This window comes from Oryza glaberrima, chromosome 8 (genome assembly GCF_000147395.1).
Source record: "Oryza glaberrima chromosome 8, OglaRS2, whole genome shotgun sequence".
NCBI lineage: Eukaryota > Viridiplantae > Streptophyta > Magnoliopsida > Poales > Poaceae > Oryza > Oryza glaberrima.
This window is the reverse complement of record NC_068333.1, coordinates 14,629,644-14,648,124: the sequence shown is the minus strand read 5'-3', so window position 1 is coordinate 14,648,124 and position 18,481 is coordinate 14,629,644.

Here is an 18,481-nt window from a genome sequence, read left to right as displayed (position 1 = left end):
ATTAAAAAAATTGGTAATATATATTATGTCATCTTAAATCATTCTAAACATATATTAAATATTTAAATGTCATCTAAAGCACTCCAGATCATAACGTGTCAAAAATTAAACTATTACATAGGCCCCTATTCTTAGCTCGATAAACAAATAACAATCAAATATTTCAAATGATAATACAATTATATCATCTTAAATCATTATCCTATTAAGCACTCTTAAATCACAACATGTCATGTTTTCAAAATTAGAAAAGACTCAAACAACGTACCATCGGTTTCCACTTAAATTACATCTATTTTTCAACCATTATTTTCCTCTCCCCTTTTCTATTATTTAGCTATCAAACAAAAACAGAAACAACCAATTTCTAATTTTAAAATGACGATAATTTTTAAGTTATATTCTGATTTCTATTATAAATGTTTCTTTATTAATTAAATGAACAATTTAAGGTCCATATGCCGATATTTTTCTGTATAAGAAATATATAACTTCGGTATAGTTGACCCATGCATTTTACATTTCCAAATAGTAATAAATTACGATAAAAAAATGTCAACATATATTTGGTTATTGTATATATATCATTTTATAAATATGAATTATAGCTTAACTAAATCAATGGTATCCAAACAAAAATTATAAATGATAACACCTTCCCTTTTACATGTTGTCTGAATTGCCATAAAAAGCTATACAAAATAATTCAGCTGCATCTGCTGCTGCACAACCATATATTGTTTGTCAAACATGCATAACTAAATTGGATATACAGTACCTATGAAACAAATAGCTCGAATATGAATTGTTCAAGCCACAACATAATAAAATTTAGAGGAAAACATAGCTGTCCATTTACATGTTATCCAAATTGCCATAAAAATACGAAATAGTTTGACAACACCAATGGCACCATTATACATTGTTTTGCAAACATCCATAGCTAAATTAGATATACACTATACAAACAAAAAGAAATAACTCAAATTTGAATAGTCCAAACCGCTATATAGAAGACCTGGTGCCTTTAGATAGAAAAAATAATCCAATGCTCTAAACTTTTTGGAATTAATGAGCTCAAACAATCCAAGCCAGCAAAATGGTCTTTCATCACTCGTGAAGTGCTCGAAACTGTATTCTAAATTACTATATAATCAACTCTATATATATGTTGTTTATTGCCCTTTTAATATATCATATATAGATATTCAAGCATGTGGCTATGGCCTTCTACACGTTTCTTGTATAAACACAATTTCATTTATATATCTATATATATAAACATTAACCCTCTATTAACATTTTTGGCTTTGTATACCAAGAAAAATGATTAAGTAAACTTAATCAATTATGTAAACACCACTACGATGGATCGTAATGCAAACTCCATCACCACATCTCACCATCTAACATGTGTATTACAACCATTCGGCATAGTGACTAGGAGCTTGAAAAAAACTGTTGTGACTAAAAAATTGTCATATACTAGAGTAACAAAAATTACAATAAATTTGTTTCAACTTTCGAACCCAAATATTTTCTCACGTAAACATGTGCGTGGAAGAGATAAAGAAGTGGGGAGAGAGAGTTAGTAGAACTGTCGATTCTTACGGTCGGCAATGTAATTTATAGGGTGTACAAGATCAAGGAGACATGGTGACACAGATATTTGTACTGATTCATGCTCTCGATATGAGAGGTATACGCTAGTTAATATAAAAGGTGCTAAGACACTATATGCACACGTTTGAATTACTCCTTCCGTCCCAATTTAGAGGACGTACAAATATTTTTCAACTGTCCCTCAACACAAGACGTACATTTGCACACATATACGCTTAGGAGATGCCACCAACAATAACTACATAGCAGCTCGTCCAATCAGGAAACTAGTAGTTAAAGCTATGACACTGCATGATGGAATATCAACCGTCAAACGGCGGCCCTTAAATAAAGCAAATCAATTCATACATGCGCCGTTGGATGGTTAATATTCCACCATGCAGCTCCATAGTTTTACTTCTAGTTTTCTGACTGGACGAGCTTGCTATATAGTTGTCGTTGGTGACATCTCCTCCTCTGCTTTCATGCATGCAAAAATGTGTATCATGTGTAAAGGGATGATGCAAAATATTTGTATGCCATCTAAAGGGGGACGGAGGGAGTAGAATATACGACACAATATAGTACTACCAGAGAAGCTAAACATGCCAAAGAAGATTATGAGACCAAATAATGCTTCCACGACCGGGATGGTCGGAGCTGGTTTGGCTGGACCTTCGAAGAACGGGAAGAGATCCGGTCCGATCCCACAGCATCTGGACGTTGGAAGAAGCATTGGTTGGGACCTTTTGTTAATTCTGGTAGTTTCGACGCCATATCCTCCATCAGAAGATCGTGAAGATCATCGGGATTCTTGGCACTGCTGCTGCTACTGCAACAGGACGAAGAATAACCTGACATTATCTTCGCTCGTGGCGTATTTTCAGTGAGAGCTGTTTAATTTGGTCGGGGTGATCATCTTGTAACTTGGGTGACGGCGAATAATTAACCTGCGCTACTAACGTTTTTTCTCTGGCATACCCCTCCATTCTAAAATAAGTGTAGCCCTCCATCCCAAAATAAGTGTAGCTGTTACTTATTTTAGGATGGAAGGAGTATTTTGAATAGGAGATTTTCTATACTAGAGTGAACCGACAGGATGACAACTGTGCGTGTGTAACTGTACCCTTTATATAGGATGATTAAGATGATTTCTATACAACCACATGCATCCGTATACGTCATGCTCGAACTACAAATAACATTGGACACGAACAATACCACTGGAACTTATACCACGATTTGATGATTCCATGCCAATAATAAAAATATAAATAGAAAGATACATATATATAAGCCCACTGCCCAAGGAAAATGCCAAAGAACGTGTTGCGAAGAAGTGTCTGTGATCTATGCGCCTTGGTATAGCAGTCTGTGTGCTATTTGTTTAAATCACGGCAGAGATGCGAAACAATGTCTGTAATATGTTTCTATCACTAAAGTCATGTTCTGTTAATCCTTATGTAACGTGTCTCTATCACTAAAGTCATGTTCGGTTAATCCTCAAGAGAGAGATTTGAGAGAATTGATTATACACCTACATAGTTATTGACAGAAAACACGAGGCCTGGAGATCTACTTAACTCCAGTGCAGATCCAAAGCTCGCCTTCGGGTGTGTTAGCGTGCCAGTTGATTTGATCCTGTAATCAATAAGAAATAGAAGCAGACAAACTGCGGTTAAATCTATAAATGATAGCCGATCGGCTAGGTGCCGATGACATATCATTTATCTTTGAGCCGATGTCATATGTGAATCGATCGGCAGTCATGAATAAGTAAGAAGGAACTAAATCTACTTGATCGGCTGTAGATATTAACAATATATACTCCTTTATCGATATATACTTAAATCAAGTGATTGGGATAGATCGATCATCATACCGAGACAGTATAAATCACTTAGATCGAAATATATATTAATAACAGGACTATATATGTTTATAGCATAGCCGATCAGATAGATCTAGCATGTATCGGCTAATACTCCGATACTACTCTATATCAGGATATTTAAAATAGGTATAAAATATCAAACAAAGACCTAATATGCTTGAATACAGCAATATCTTAACATAAAGGGCAGATCTAACATGTTAATGAAGCATATAGAGCAAATGTGGTTAAATCATATAAGATCGTCTGAAACTCCGATGCTACCCTAATCGGCAACCGGAAGGCAGGCTAGAGGTTGATATTCTAAGCACGACTTAATAGATCAAACTCAACTGATGCAGCATTAAGTATGAAAAGAAGAACAATATCTAGACAATCAAGCCGCTGGAAGTTTCATAAGGTGGTAGATATCTTATATAATCTGAGTCAACGTCAGAATCTAACCTAATCGGCTGCCTTCTTCGATAGATGTTAGCCGATTGTAGGTTAGATAGCGATATTGCCAGGGATTATGTAAGATATATGATAACTCGACAAATCATAAAAACAAAATTAGAGTATCATAAAGATGGAAGCACTAATCTCAAGAACGCAAGCCGTCATAACAAGTTTTACCTCTTGTTGAAGATCGAAACCGATGCAGCTCAACCCGAAAGCAAGAACTCATCGAAACAAAACTAAAGTAAAAGGGTGGCGATGCACCGAAATTGTATTGAACGTGTGTGTCCCAAGTTACATAGGGCTCGGGTCTATTTATACCTGAGAATTACAAGATATGTCCATAACGGACACGACTATTATCTCTAACAAACTCTAAAATATCATAAGTCTTTGCGGCAGACTTTTGCCCAAACATATCTTTAAGGAAATTACATAAAATATCCTAATTAATAGATACAATTGCCTCCTCAGGACTCTATCCATGTGCGGCAATCACCTTGAAGCACCTCAATCCAACTCGACATCACACATCAAGTCGTATTGCCAGGATCGGCTACATCGGCTTACCTAGCCCGACTCAGACTCAGCCGATCTTATCGTAGCCGATTTGGATTCCAGCCGATTCCTGCTCTGTCTTCGAACTCGATCTCCGCCTCCGATTTCGCTTCGATCTAATCTTCTTTCCCGATGTCGATATTATCAAATTTGGTTGTTAACAATAGTGTAAAATTATTCCCTTTATCCCGTTCATCTATTTTAATTTCAATCCCTTTCAGATCGAACCAGTACTAATTATGGTGTGTTTTCCCTATCTGCACTAAGCTTAGATGACAGCTAGACATGGAATTTCTGCTCAATTGGATAAAAGACTTCGGGGTGGTATATTAAGATGCTATTCCGCTAAGTTTGACCTTTATATGTATTCGCCTAATTACAATGGTTTTGGACTTTTGGTGGTCCTTGTCTCTTTTGCTTATTATACGGATTGATATTGATCTATGCCTAAACTACATGTTTCTTGTATGATTTGACCTTTTTATCGTAAATGAAAATCTGAGATTTGTCAACTTTTGCTTTCTCATCGACACAAACCAAACCAAGCCTATACCGAAGATAGGGTCAACGTACGGTAGCTATCAATCCAACTTCCAACCTAAAAATACGTAATTTTCCGATCATCACCATGTGTCTTTGTGCGTAGCGCGCATAGAGAAACCAGTGTCATGTCCCTCAATCTGACTCGATCACAGCTAGCTGCCGCTGCTGCCGGCAAACCAATGTGTAATTGATAAATTTTTGGTACACAGAAAATTCATCCAGTATTACTTAAAATCACTGGACATCATTCTCATATGCAAATATGTACTCAATGACATGTGGGCCCAAAGTACAATTCATAAACGATGTCCGTATATGTTCAATATCAGACTCGTCCCATTGTATATTTTGGGTAGAAAAAATACCGTACCGGTGTAAATAAAAAATAATTAAATATCACACAGGATTGAGGGAATATGAGCTGTTAAGGAAACAAAATCAGGCTCCCATCGAATGGCCTATTCAGCCAAAGAAAAAGCCAAAATTTGAATTTTCAAACTTAATTTTGACATTGATTTTGAGATATTTCAACGTAGTTTCTTTTTTAGCATTGGCTTTTAAGTCACCGAGAACATATATATATAAAAGTTTTACCTATAAATTTATTTTTATTCTCTAATAAGCTGTTTTGGCTTATTACGAAAAAAAGCCAAACGATGAGGCTTCTCAAGTAGTATTGTTTCCACGAACAATCTTTGATACGTTGCTGGCTTGCTTGCGTCATCCTTATCTGCAATATGGCCGTATACGGACGCAAATGCATACGACGTGCGGGGCCTCTGTGATTAACCATTTAATCTCCACATGCTTTACGTTCATGCGGTTTCTTTTTTTAATTTATTTTAGAGAAGGGTAAGTGGATATATATAGCCTTTAAAATCAGGAAATTAGCCTATCAAACAACACAATCTAAAATTCACTCTTATTAAGATTTGAACTCAGATTACTACAACCACTAAGCTACATGTCCTTTTATTGCGGTTTCTTATCCACGGTACAGGATTTGTTGGGTGTGGCTGACGGACTAGGTGCGCAGTCGCCTCCCCTGTACCGCTACGCTATTGTTTTGCATACACTATATATACAATGTTTATACGTATTATACAACAACTATATATATATATGTGTGTGTATCTACCTACCTATACAAAATGAGGGCTGCTACAGCCTGGGATTCCGTCAAAACGGGATATCACGACTTCATATTCCGACTTCCACACTACGTACATGCACGAGTCGCGAGCTATATTATCTCGATCGCGTCGGCTGCTTCTCTCGTGGTATCACACTGCGGCCGAAGAGGTGCGTATCGTGCCACTATACGAGCAGCACATCAAGGACATCGAGTCCGCTACGCCGCTGCACGCATGCGCCGTGAACAACCAATTAATTCCTGTCTCTCTCACCGGTGCTGGCGGCGCCAATGGAACTAGCAGTTCCGTGGGCGCCGCCGCCGGCCAGCGTAGTCTCGACGACGGGAAATCTATACGCATCCATCATCTCTAAAGCTTTGCATGTGCTATTGTTCTTCTCTACTAGTGGGTGTGCTGCTAAGTGCATGTATGCATGTGACGTGAGTAGCTAACCTTGCTGAGTGCAACACTAAATGAGGATCTAATCCTTGCTAATGTATATATATCCATGGACACTTTATGATATGGTTGTGTCTATATATATATGTGCTAATACCTGATACCGACATATACCAGATCTGGTATCTATATATATTGGGACTGATAATTAGGTAGCAGGTATCGGACATCACACCTGAGACCTATAGATATCATGTCTAATCATCGTTAGTACTAGGTACCATACATAATACCTATTAATCGGGACTGATAATTAGATACCAGGTATCGGACATCACACCTGAGACCTATAGATATCATGTCTAATCATTGTTAGTACCAGGTACTATACATAATATCTATCAATCGGGACTGATAATTAGGTACTAGGTATCGGACATCACACCTGAGACCTATAGATATCATGTCTAATCATTGTTAGTACCAGGTACCATACATAATACCTATCAATCAAGTCAGATACCTATCGATATCGGGCCTAATCATTGTTAGTATCATGTACCATACATGATACCTATCAATCAAGTCTGATACGTATCAGTATCAGACCTGATAATTGTTGGTACTAGGTACTAAACATGATACCTACCAATCTTAATACTTATCGGTAGCGGGTCTGATACTATCGGTAATAAGCGTGATTATTGTTGATACATGATACATGACCTGATACTATTGGTATCAGACCTGATACGTATTGGTACTGAGTACCAGATTGATCTGATACCTACTGATACCGGGTCTCATCAATCCTTATTAGTATCAGGTACTACCAAATCTGATATTTATGGGCCAGGGACACGGATCAAGTCTAACATATCACCCTTCACTAGTTTATATGCCATCCAACTGCAACCACGATCAAACTTGTCAAAATCCTAATTATTAATACAGTGCAGCTGCAAGCCATTTCCATTTTATTGGGGACTTGGGATGCGTTCAGATCTAAGTAGAAACAACTAGCTGAGGTTTGATACGCAGCTATTCTACTGACACATTCTGGATAAAAATCCGTAGCTCCCCTAAACCAAATGGATCATCAATGAAAACATTTACTTTGCCGAAACTAAACAAAATGAAGCGAACACTGGATCAATCAAAACCACCTCTTGTATAAAAAAAAGTTCCCTAATCCAAAGATATAGCAACACACCGCATGAATCAACCTCCCCGTGGAGCAGCCACTAGCTGACAGCTGCTGCGCACGGCCTCTGCAAGAAGCTGGATCACGAGCCATATGAGAGAAGAAAGAGGAGGTAAGAGAAAGGAGGGACCGAGGGAGAGCTGCCAGGCCACCACACGAGGAGGAGAGAGCCGATCCCGTACAACAAAATCCCGCTGTATAGTTTTTCTGATACAAGATGTATAAAAAAGCATTAATAAATATATGATTTTATTTAAAAAACAAAATTTTCATCTATATTTTTATTGAATATATATAGAAATACCAATAAATATATGATTTTATTGAAGCAATTTTAAAACAAATCCATACATACGTTCTCCATATTAATTTATAAGACAAATATGTTAGGTATTATTTATAGTCAAAATATTTTATGTTTGATCGTATTCTTATCCAAATGATAAGTGCTATTAACCCGGAGGGAGCACCAAATTTCCGTTAGAAATTATGGTAACACTTTGAAGAAAATATCTTCTGAGAACGTTATGTCCGTCTATGTGTGCAACTGGGTAATGAAAAATGTTCAACTTGGACATGCACACCCAATGTGCTAAAACTTTTAACTTTGGAAGACACGCACAGGGAGAAAATTTTCATGTATTCAACTATTCAACTCTTTTCCAACAAAACTTGGCCTTTCTTGTCATATGTTCTTGGGTAAACAGGCCGCTGTGATTTCTTCTAGTTCTTGTCGAATTCCACTTTAAGAACACTAGCTGTTGTAACTTGTAAGAATAACCCAAACTTGACAGGAGCAGAAAGAAAGTTATCAGCGCTGATCCCGTTACAGCTGGAACATTCGCCTGGAAAATGAGCAGCAGTTGAAGCGTCATCTGTTTTCCTAAAAGCAGAATAGGTGAAGCCCAATGTTCAACGGCGGAGCTTGAACAAAAAATAAGAAAGATGCCACTTGCTTAATTACTCAACTCTAGATAAAGTTTAAGCTGAAGCGGATGTATAAGTTTGTATTAATAGTGGTGCACACATGATAAAAATAGGTGACGTATAACTAAATAATTTTCTTGATCGGGTTTATGGGCACCCCTCCCATACTCTACCTCCGTCATCGTCAATGTTTATTAGTTAATCCTGCCGACTGATATTATCGAACTCTGTAAGAAATGTTTGGGCTTTGTTTCGTAACACCCTGAAATTTGAATTCTCCAAATGAGGTGCATTTTTCAAATTGAACTTGTGCTCAACAAAAATGCCATCAGGAAATATTTTCTACGTTGAAATGGTACGTAGCGGATAAACACTGCTATAATTTTTCTTTCCTAAAACACAATACAAAGAGGTGAATATGTGAACGCTTGAATTATCTCCTCAAGTAATGCAAACAACACATTGCAAATAGTAACAATGCAAACATTATATTTTAACAGAAAGCAGCTATGGTGTCCCTTGAAAAGCACAACTGTCCAAAGATTAGTGTGCTAGCTACGTAATTGAATATGGGAAATTTCATACTCCCTCCATCCCAAAATACAAGGCACAATCACTTTTCTCTCGTGTCTTATAATATAAGAGCAGGTATAATAGTGGGCTATAAGAAGGCTGAATGCTGAGGTGGATGGGAGAAAAGAGGAGAGAGATGAGAAGCGGGCTGTAAGTTTACAGACGGCTTAGGCACAGGAACCAAGAAAATCTGTGAGACAGACATGTGGACCATATATTTATAGTGAAGAGTTAACCACTATATGAGTGAGCTGATAGATAGACTATAAGTAAGCAGCTGGCTGTATTATTATCCTTGCTCTAAGGCGTGTATGCATGCATATATTAACTAGCATCTCTTGGTTCTATAAAATTGATTTGTTTTAAATCTTATATCATTAAACCTTCCATTAATCTAATTGCTTGTATTTATCAAGGTGATCCAACCATGAAGGTGATTAAATATTTTCTTGGTCTTTATATTATATGTGGTTATATATATCTTATATTTTAGGACGAAGGGAGTACTTAATTACTGAAGAACCACAACAAACCAGCACGTCAAACGAAGACCACAAACTTTTGAACTTATATTGATACTGGAAACCAAGACGAATGGTTTTATCTTAAAACAACAGTGGTAACTTCTGTTTGGTCGGCTAACCATTGCCAACCAGTGAACCCAACAGGCCAGCACGAGACCTCGGCTGGTGTGCGCTGCGTGTTGCACATGGCACCAGTTCGATCGGAGGCTATACCTTAGAGGAGGTACAATAAGACCGGTGCTAGCGATAGAAATGTTACATAGGCATTAATGCTGACGTGGAGATAAAAACCGTGGTGAGAGAGAGTATGCGGGCGACTAAGAGCAAGTTTAATTTAATAGTATAGCCAATTATTGGCTCTAAATTATTTATAGCCAATGTAATAGCTAATTTATACAATAGTTGCTTACTATATTATTAATACCTAGTCTAACCTGCCATACACACAGTACGTCTTGGAGTCTGTGCTGCAGCTGGCTACAGATCTGTAGCCCGCTACTCTTCTCTCTCTTCTTTTATCTCTTTAAAATATGTTTATAACTGGCTTATAACCTACTATTATACCTGCTCTAATTAGTCGTTAGCTACTCACACTATTCAATGGAAGATACATTAATTCTTCTTGTCTCACTGCATACTATGGCAACACCGTAATACATGGGGGCCATCCTATCTGCTACGTACATGCATTGGCACACAGTTGATGGGAATTGTGTAATGATAGAATGTAGTAGATGCTTATTGTATATACTTACTATTAGGGCACCCACAATGGTTATCTATAGGTTCTCTACAAGAGATTCATGTCAGCATATTTTTCTATATGGAAGATATTAAATGAAGAGAGAGAGCAAAACTATCTACTAACTTAGAGATAGTCTAAAGAGAAAAACGAGGCAATGTATGAGAGAGATATAGATACCCATATAGACATACTATTGAGATGGTTTACTATTAATCTAGTCTATTGCTGAGATGTACACGTTTTATAGATAGCACCTTACTTTATCATTACGGGTGCTCTTAGTACTAACTATAATTTGCTAACGTGGTCGTTTTGTAGCCATTAGCTAGCTGTACTATTGATTTTGCTCTTATCCTTGGATACACTCCCGTTCATCCATTCCATCGGTCCCATGTTGGGAGTAAGCTGCAGGACTCTCCTGCCTACTTCAGCAAAGCCAGTGGTAGGACACCAAGGTGGAAAGCTCTTGCCAGTTGGACCAGACTAAGCAGACAACCACCATTTCGAGATACCTCCCAAGCAAAAGAGTTTATCTGCTTCTGGGCCATTTTGCACATTTTATTTTCTTTTATAATTATGATAGTTTTTTAGGTAACGAATAGCATGAGCTATGCCAATCGAGAAAACTAGAAAGCTTGAAAGCCGAGAGTGGCATCGCTAGAAATATATATATAACGGACCATTTGAGACCAAAGGTTGATATTTGATTTCATACTGTGGTAGTTGTTCAATTTTAAATTCATTAAATGCTTCCTCTGTAATTGTTTAGATAGTATATTTCCATTCAAAGTGTAGAAAATGACAGTTATTTTTATAGATGTAGTGCTATAATTATAAGCATTTTTCCCCCACTAATGTCATCAACTCATCATCGCTTTCCACCACCATAGGTTCAGGCGCCCTAGTTCAAACATATCATCAAAACTGACAGCTATCTGTGAATTCTCTCGGCAAACCTAGGCCGTGTTTAGTTTCAAAGTTCGAAACCCCAAAAATGTCACATCGAACTTTTATATACACACAAACTTCCAACTTTTCCGTCGCATCGTTCCAATTTCTTCAAACTTCCAATTTTTGCGTGTAACTAAACATAGAACTAATCACATTCCACGCTAAAATTGGAAGTTTGAAGAAATTGGAATGATGTGACGGAAAGTTTGAGTTTGTGTGTGTTGGAAAGTTCGATGTAACGGAAAGTTAAAAGTTTGAAGAAAAAAGTTGTAATCTAAACCGGGCCCTACTACACGAAGCCTCTGACAGCATGGCCAGTGCCTGGACATCTTCCATATCCTCACGGTACATATGTATGTGAATGCAATTCTGACGATATGACCAACTTTGATATTGATAATGGCATAATGAATTTGATGCAAATCCAATTTGTACCACATAAAATTCAGGTACGGAGTAGTTAATAATGTGGTACTGTTGTTTTGTACTCCCTCCGTCTCAAAAAAACTTAACCTAGGAGGGGATATGGCCCCTCCTAAGACAATAAATCTGTAGGAGGGGCCACATCCCACATTTATTATCTTAGGAGGGGCCACATCCCCTCCTAGGTTAAGTTTTTTTTTGGACGGAGGGAGTACAGAGAAGACCGAAGCTTGTGAGGAAGCTGAAATTAAGTTTGTCGGATAATTCTTTTGGCCAAGTTGAATATGTTGATCAATGCTTCTGGACAGCAGATTGTTGACCAAAAGAACTGTTAGTGACACAGATCGAGACTCAACGACGATAGATAACAGAAGTTGAAAAGATGGTATGACGGACTAGATCCCTCTCACCGCAGCAGGGACCTCCACAAGGGACAACCAGTTGGTTGGGTATGTTCGAAGAAGGATGGAAGAAAGACGGAACAAGTCTGAAGTAAGGGCATTGAAGAAGTTCAAAGTTCAGTCTCCTAGCTTTCTTTTATCGTTTTGAGGCCTGAAGTCTAAACACTCTTATATCTTTTGGGTGTGTATCCACATGTGGATGTGGAGGCCGGATATTTATCCATTATTTTTTAAAAAAGGTAACTATGCAAAGATTCGTGCTAGTTAATTGAATGTGTAAAACTTCTGACTTAGTTTTTTGAGGGAAACTTCTGACTTAGTTAAAAAAAACATCACAAAAATAGCAGGGAACAATGTTGAAAATCTTTTGACCATGTATCTATATTTGAAATCTAAATGGAGCACGCTACCTCATGTTTTTGAATTTCTAAAAACTCTTGTAACTCCTGTTTGGTTGCCTCACCATTGCCAATCAGTGGACACATGGCGATCGTGGATCGATTGGCTATGAGCAATCAGCAGGTGTACGACGCTATCGGGATACACTCCCCTTCATCCTTTTCATCTCTCGGGATGAGACTAATCTCCATGTCACGGATGCGACAACTCCTATGTGTCTCGCCAAACTCGATCGTACCGAATACAAAGAGAATTTGAACGTGGCGTGGGAGAATCGGACAGAAGTTTCTTCAGTTTTATATGTACCGATGTACAAACTGGCACCTCTCAGCCCACATGACCCAAGATCCAGGCAACGACCAAATTGGCCCAAGAGACCTATTAAACGTAAAACTGTACCGCCATCACATATACACTCACCAACAGTTTACCTCCACGATCTTTTTTTTAACATAATGAAATATAATATCTCGGTCTTTGCTTAAAAAGAACTACAGCCAATTATTACATAGTAGCACTCAAGAAAAGAGTGTAGATCTTAACAAATAGAACCCACCAAAGAGGATAAAGAAGAACCGAATCTAAAATAAGGAGAACATATTTATTGTAGTCTATTTATGAATCTCCATTCATAATTGGCAAAAGGTTGCATTACCGTAGTCTCCAACTTGTGACATATAACTTTCAAAAACTCTCCATTTTCATCACACCTTTGTAATTATGCTCAAAACCGGAGCCAGTGAGTTGCCCTGAAAATTACCTACATATAGGAAAATGATGGTGATTTATCAAGTACCATGTCATTCCTGTTTGATGAAAACAAAACAACGAACACACAGAAAATAGGAAAACCCTGTATTTTATTAATCATGAATCATTAACATGAATGTTTACGAATACATGAGGGCTCCCGTAGGAGTTCGCCTTTTGCCTCCACGAGGAAGCTTAATGGAAAGGTATGCTGACTGGAGATTGCGTACAGCCCGCTGATTCCCAGTGCCTAGCAATGAGGCTTCCGGTTAATTACATCCACATGAGCGAGCCTGTGGAACACCTCCGATTAAGCTGCGCTTTGTGATCGTCGTCTTCAAAATTATTTGCTCGCCGAAGGTTGAGGTTGATGCAGATTTAATATTGAATATAGTGAATGTGGAACGGGTGGCTTTGTTTCAGCAAAACCCGGTCATAGTACACTACCATCACGTCGGTGTGTAGAGGGAATTTGGTGAAGCGGGTGACCTTTGCCTCGTCAGTGCCTAGTCATGTACTCGGCCTTCATCAAATATGGATTTTGTGGTTGCTTTTGCCTCGTCGGTGCCCATCAACGGTGTATCCGTTTCCCATCTATTTTAGACGTGTTAATAATGTAGTGACCTGGCCTTGTCGGCACTCAGCCATGGTTTCGTCTAGCCTCGTCGGTCATAGACAAATAAAATGAGTAAATGGCTGCAGCCTTATTAGTTCTTAGCCAATGCATTGTCCAGTCTCGTCGGTCTCGGACATAGCATAAATAATGATAAATCGGCCATTTCATCTCGTCAACATTCGGCCATGATGTCAACGTGTGTTTTAAATCTACATGCCTCGCCCTCATGGCTAGTGTTGTTTTATTTAGCGAATAATGCTTGTCTTCAGGAATTGCGAGAATTGCTCCCGTCCATCCGGTAGAATTTGGAGAGAGAAGGAGTTGCTCCCGTACATGACATGCACAAGGCAATATGTGACTCATCCAGCATGAATATAAATATGTATAAATCATGGTTGGTCTGATGCCAATAAGACTTAAACTCATCCCAAGTTTATATAAATAAATATCCACATCCAATATTTGATATTGATAATTTAGACGGTCCAACCCTCACGAGGATCAGGCTCGCCTTGTATTTATTTGAAGCTCATATTAATCGCTTGACAAAGATGACATATGCGTGTGCATGCGCCGCAGGGGATACTTATATCCATGGCTACAAGTTCACAATGCATCCACGACATATTCATCAGTACTCCACTTTACTGTTTTGCCATCCAGGCTGCACAAGCGTTGTTGTGTTATATATGTTGGATAAACAGCTTGACGGAGAATAAGATCAGCTTGTTGTTTAGGACTCACCGATACAGATGCTATCAGCGCCTGCTGCTACAGGTACAGATCGTCCATCTGCGGGATACGCATCTCATCTGATCATGCATCATCTTCATTTTTGATCTCCTTCGATCTCACTTCGTCTCTCTTTCTGTAAATATGTGGGTACAATGTGTATGCGTCGCTCGGGCATATTGCTGCCAAGGTGCGGAGCGCTTACGCCGTGTGTGTTCCTCCTCCTCGCGACGAGGGGGTCGACTGCTTATATAGGCGGTGGCGGCGGCAACGATCTGCCTGATCTGTTCCGAATTTCCAGCATAAGCCAACAAGAACACACGTTAATTCTCTAAATAAGTCAGCACAGAGTCTGTTAATCCAACGACCTGCGCGAGAAAAAAGAATTGTGTCCATGGTTGCTCTAGATAAAAGAACGTGTGTGTGCTGGAGATAATCACGAAGCTTATCACTTCATTAGAGATAATAACCAAATTAATTACAACATACCAACCAAGCAATACACCAAGTACGTATTGCTAACTAGCACTAGTTGATTTTCCTACTTCACCACCTCATATATCTTCAATGATATATCATATTTGAAATTCATTTAAACCATTATTTCCTATTTGAAATATACAACGAAATGAGTCCAATATGGATTATATTTGAACATCATATGATATTTGAATTTTCTGGTCCCACCTGTCATAGGGACACACTTCATGTTTATTTTGTAATATTGGGTTATAAAATAATGTCCAATGATTTATTACTTTTTCTATGAATTTTGGTACAAAAATTCATCAAACAGTTCCTACTCAGCCATATTGCCCAACAAATGGTAGATGCTCCAACAAATATCAGTTTACTCTTTTTCTTATCAATTCTCAAAAGCCACCCATCAAAAATATGAGATATGCTAGTAGGAAGGTTAAAAACAAAAGAGAACTGAACTGCTCTCCTGCTCTCCATATAAACTTCGCAAAATGACAATCCATAAAAAGATGTTGAGTAGGCTCATTCTTGATTAAAAAACAGCACATCAAGCTACCATTCCAATTCCGCCTCGTCAAATTATATATTCTTAGTTAACATAATCCCTTTAAATAAGTACTACATGAATATCTTAATATTAAGTAGCATCTTTGATGCATTCTATTTACCTCCAGGAACTTGACAATGCAAGACCAATCATGTCCACTTCAGCGTAGCTTCGAGTGGACATCAACCTCTTAATTAGCCGTTTCGTCTCATTAAGACACCTACTGTTCCCAGATACCTCCCAAGCAAAAAAAAGAGTTGTATGGATGAATGCATTTTACTATCGAATGGGCATGTGCTCTGCAAACTGAGAAAGCAGAGAATGGCACCAGTAGATATATATATATATAAGACCATTTGACACTAAAGTTAGTAGCCGGTGGTTGAAATTGATTTGATCCTATGGTAGTGGTTGAGTTTTAAATGTATTAATGTTTTTCTCTGTAATTATTTAGGTATTATATTTCTATTCAAAGTGTAGGAAATGAAAATTATTTTTATATATGAAGTGACATGTTTCTAATAGGGATGGCAATTTCCCCGCGGGGCCGGGTCCCCTGCGGGGACCCGCTCCTACGGGGGCGGGGGCGGGTGGATTTTCTGACCCGCGGGGAGTCGGGGCCGGGGCCCCGCAATTGTGCGGGTAAGGGGGCAGGGGAGGTATTTCACCCGTGGGGCCCCGAGGGGTGCATATTAGACTTTTAAATCTAGTGCCAACCCTAAACACCACCGCAAAATGTAATATGGCCCATTAGGCCCATGAAAACCCTAACCTAATGTCCACCACATCGCTCCTCAGTCCTCACTCCTAGCCGCCGACGCCAATGCCCCCAGTGCTGTGCGCGTGCGCCCCTCCCTAGCAGGCGGTAGCGGCAGCACGACCCTACCCTCCGGTCGCCCTCTCCCCCGTCCTATCCCCTCCTTTCCCCCTCTCTTCCGGCGGTGCAAAGGCGCGGTGGCGCGGCGGGGCAGCGCGCGGTGGCCACGCACAGGCGCAGCAGCACGGCGACGGCGCACAGGCGCGGCGGCCACGCACAGGCGCGGCGGCACGGCAGCCACGCATCGCCACAGAGGTGTGGCGGCGGCGCACCGGCGCAGCACGCGAGTGGAGAGCTTCTCTAAGACGCACGTCAAGAGAAGGATTCAGAAACTCTAAGAGGTATTTCTTGATTTATATTTCTGTGGTTCTTCCATCCCTAATTTCCGATCTAATGCCATCCCTAATTAGAACATGATTTAGAGTGAATTGTTGTGGATCAGTGGTTGAACTTGTGGTGAATTGTTTTGGATCAGTGGTTGAACACTTGAACTTGAATGATTGATGTGCCAATATTTGTGGAATGATGGATCATGAAAATATTCCTGTTTTTGCTGAATTTTGATGATGCTATCCAGTATTCAAGTGAAGTGTTCATGCTATTTTTGGTCTGAATCGATGGAGTTGCTAATCACTGCGGGGCCCCGGTTGGGTTGCGGGGCCCCGCAGGGGTCGGGGGCGGGGGCGGGGGCGGGGGATGATTTCCACCCGCATGTCCACTCGGGGCCGGGGACGGGTGGAGAGTTCGGGGGTCGAGGGCGGGGCTGTTCCAGTCTAACCCGCCCCCGCCCCGCCCCGTTGCCATCCCTAGTTTCTAAGCACTTCTGTTTTCCACTAATGTCATCAACATCATCAGAACTGATGGCCTGTGGATTCTCACCGCAAATGTCCTACACGAAGCCTCCAAAATAAAAAACGTTCTATTTTGGTTCTTTCCAATCATAGCATTAATACTTTCTTTGGTTTCTGTATGTCTACAACGCATTGGTAAGATATATATGGGGGCAATAGAATCCAAGTGAAATAATTTTAAATACAGTACTTAGTGTACTACCTTAACTATTCTTTCCCATATTGCAAATGCTATTTCAATTTTGCGTTTTAAAATCTCTAATATCGATTTCCAGATCTAGACCATGGTTTTTCATTGGGCCACGTGGCCTCCCTCCCTTCGGCGGCTTTGCCTGCTCCAGCTTTCGAGACCTCGCCGCTCCCTAGTCCCAACCTAATATTCAAATACATGAGCTCTTAAGAGGACCTCTTGAGAGGACCGCATGGGAAAATTGATTTTTCCATACGAGCGTCTTAAGGGACCGTATGTGAAAATGCCGCTCAATTTTTCCAGACGCGGCAAGTTTTGGTCCGTTTGTAAAAATCATGGGGTCTCGTACACAAAAATCGTTTATGTAGTAGAGCACCAAAGGCGCATCGCTGTCGACGGGTACGTCGCCTACCACTGAAAGCACAATGCCGTTAAATCCTGGAAAATTCACTCCCATGGGAAGTCGAAACCAGGACTTAAGGTGCTACTAAAGCTCTTGTAACCACTAAGCTACATGCCCTTTCGCGGCGTGCCAATTTTCTAGTAACACTGTTGATGGTCGTTAGCGATCAGTTTCGACCGTCAATATTACCAAAATAGAGAAGAACTAGTTATGCTTGCAATGCATATCCTTAGAATAATAGTATTTCCACTAGTATTTGTTTCACTAACCTTTTGCAGAGAATAACCATAGAGTAGAGGAGAATCGACATCGAATCAGATGATAAATCAATCGGACGATGTCGAGAACCAGACTTATGTAAGAATGCGCCAAGAACTCAGA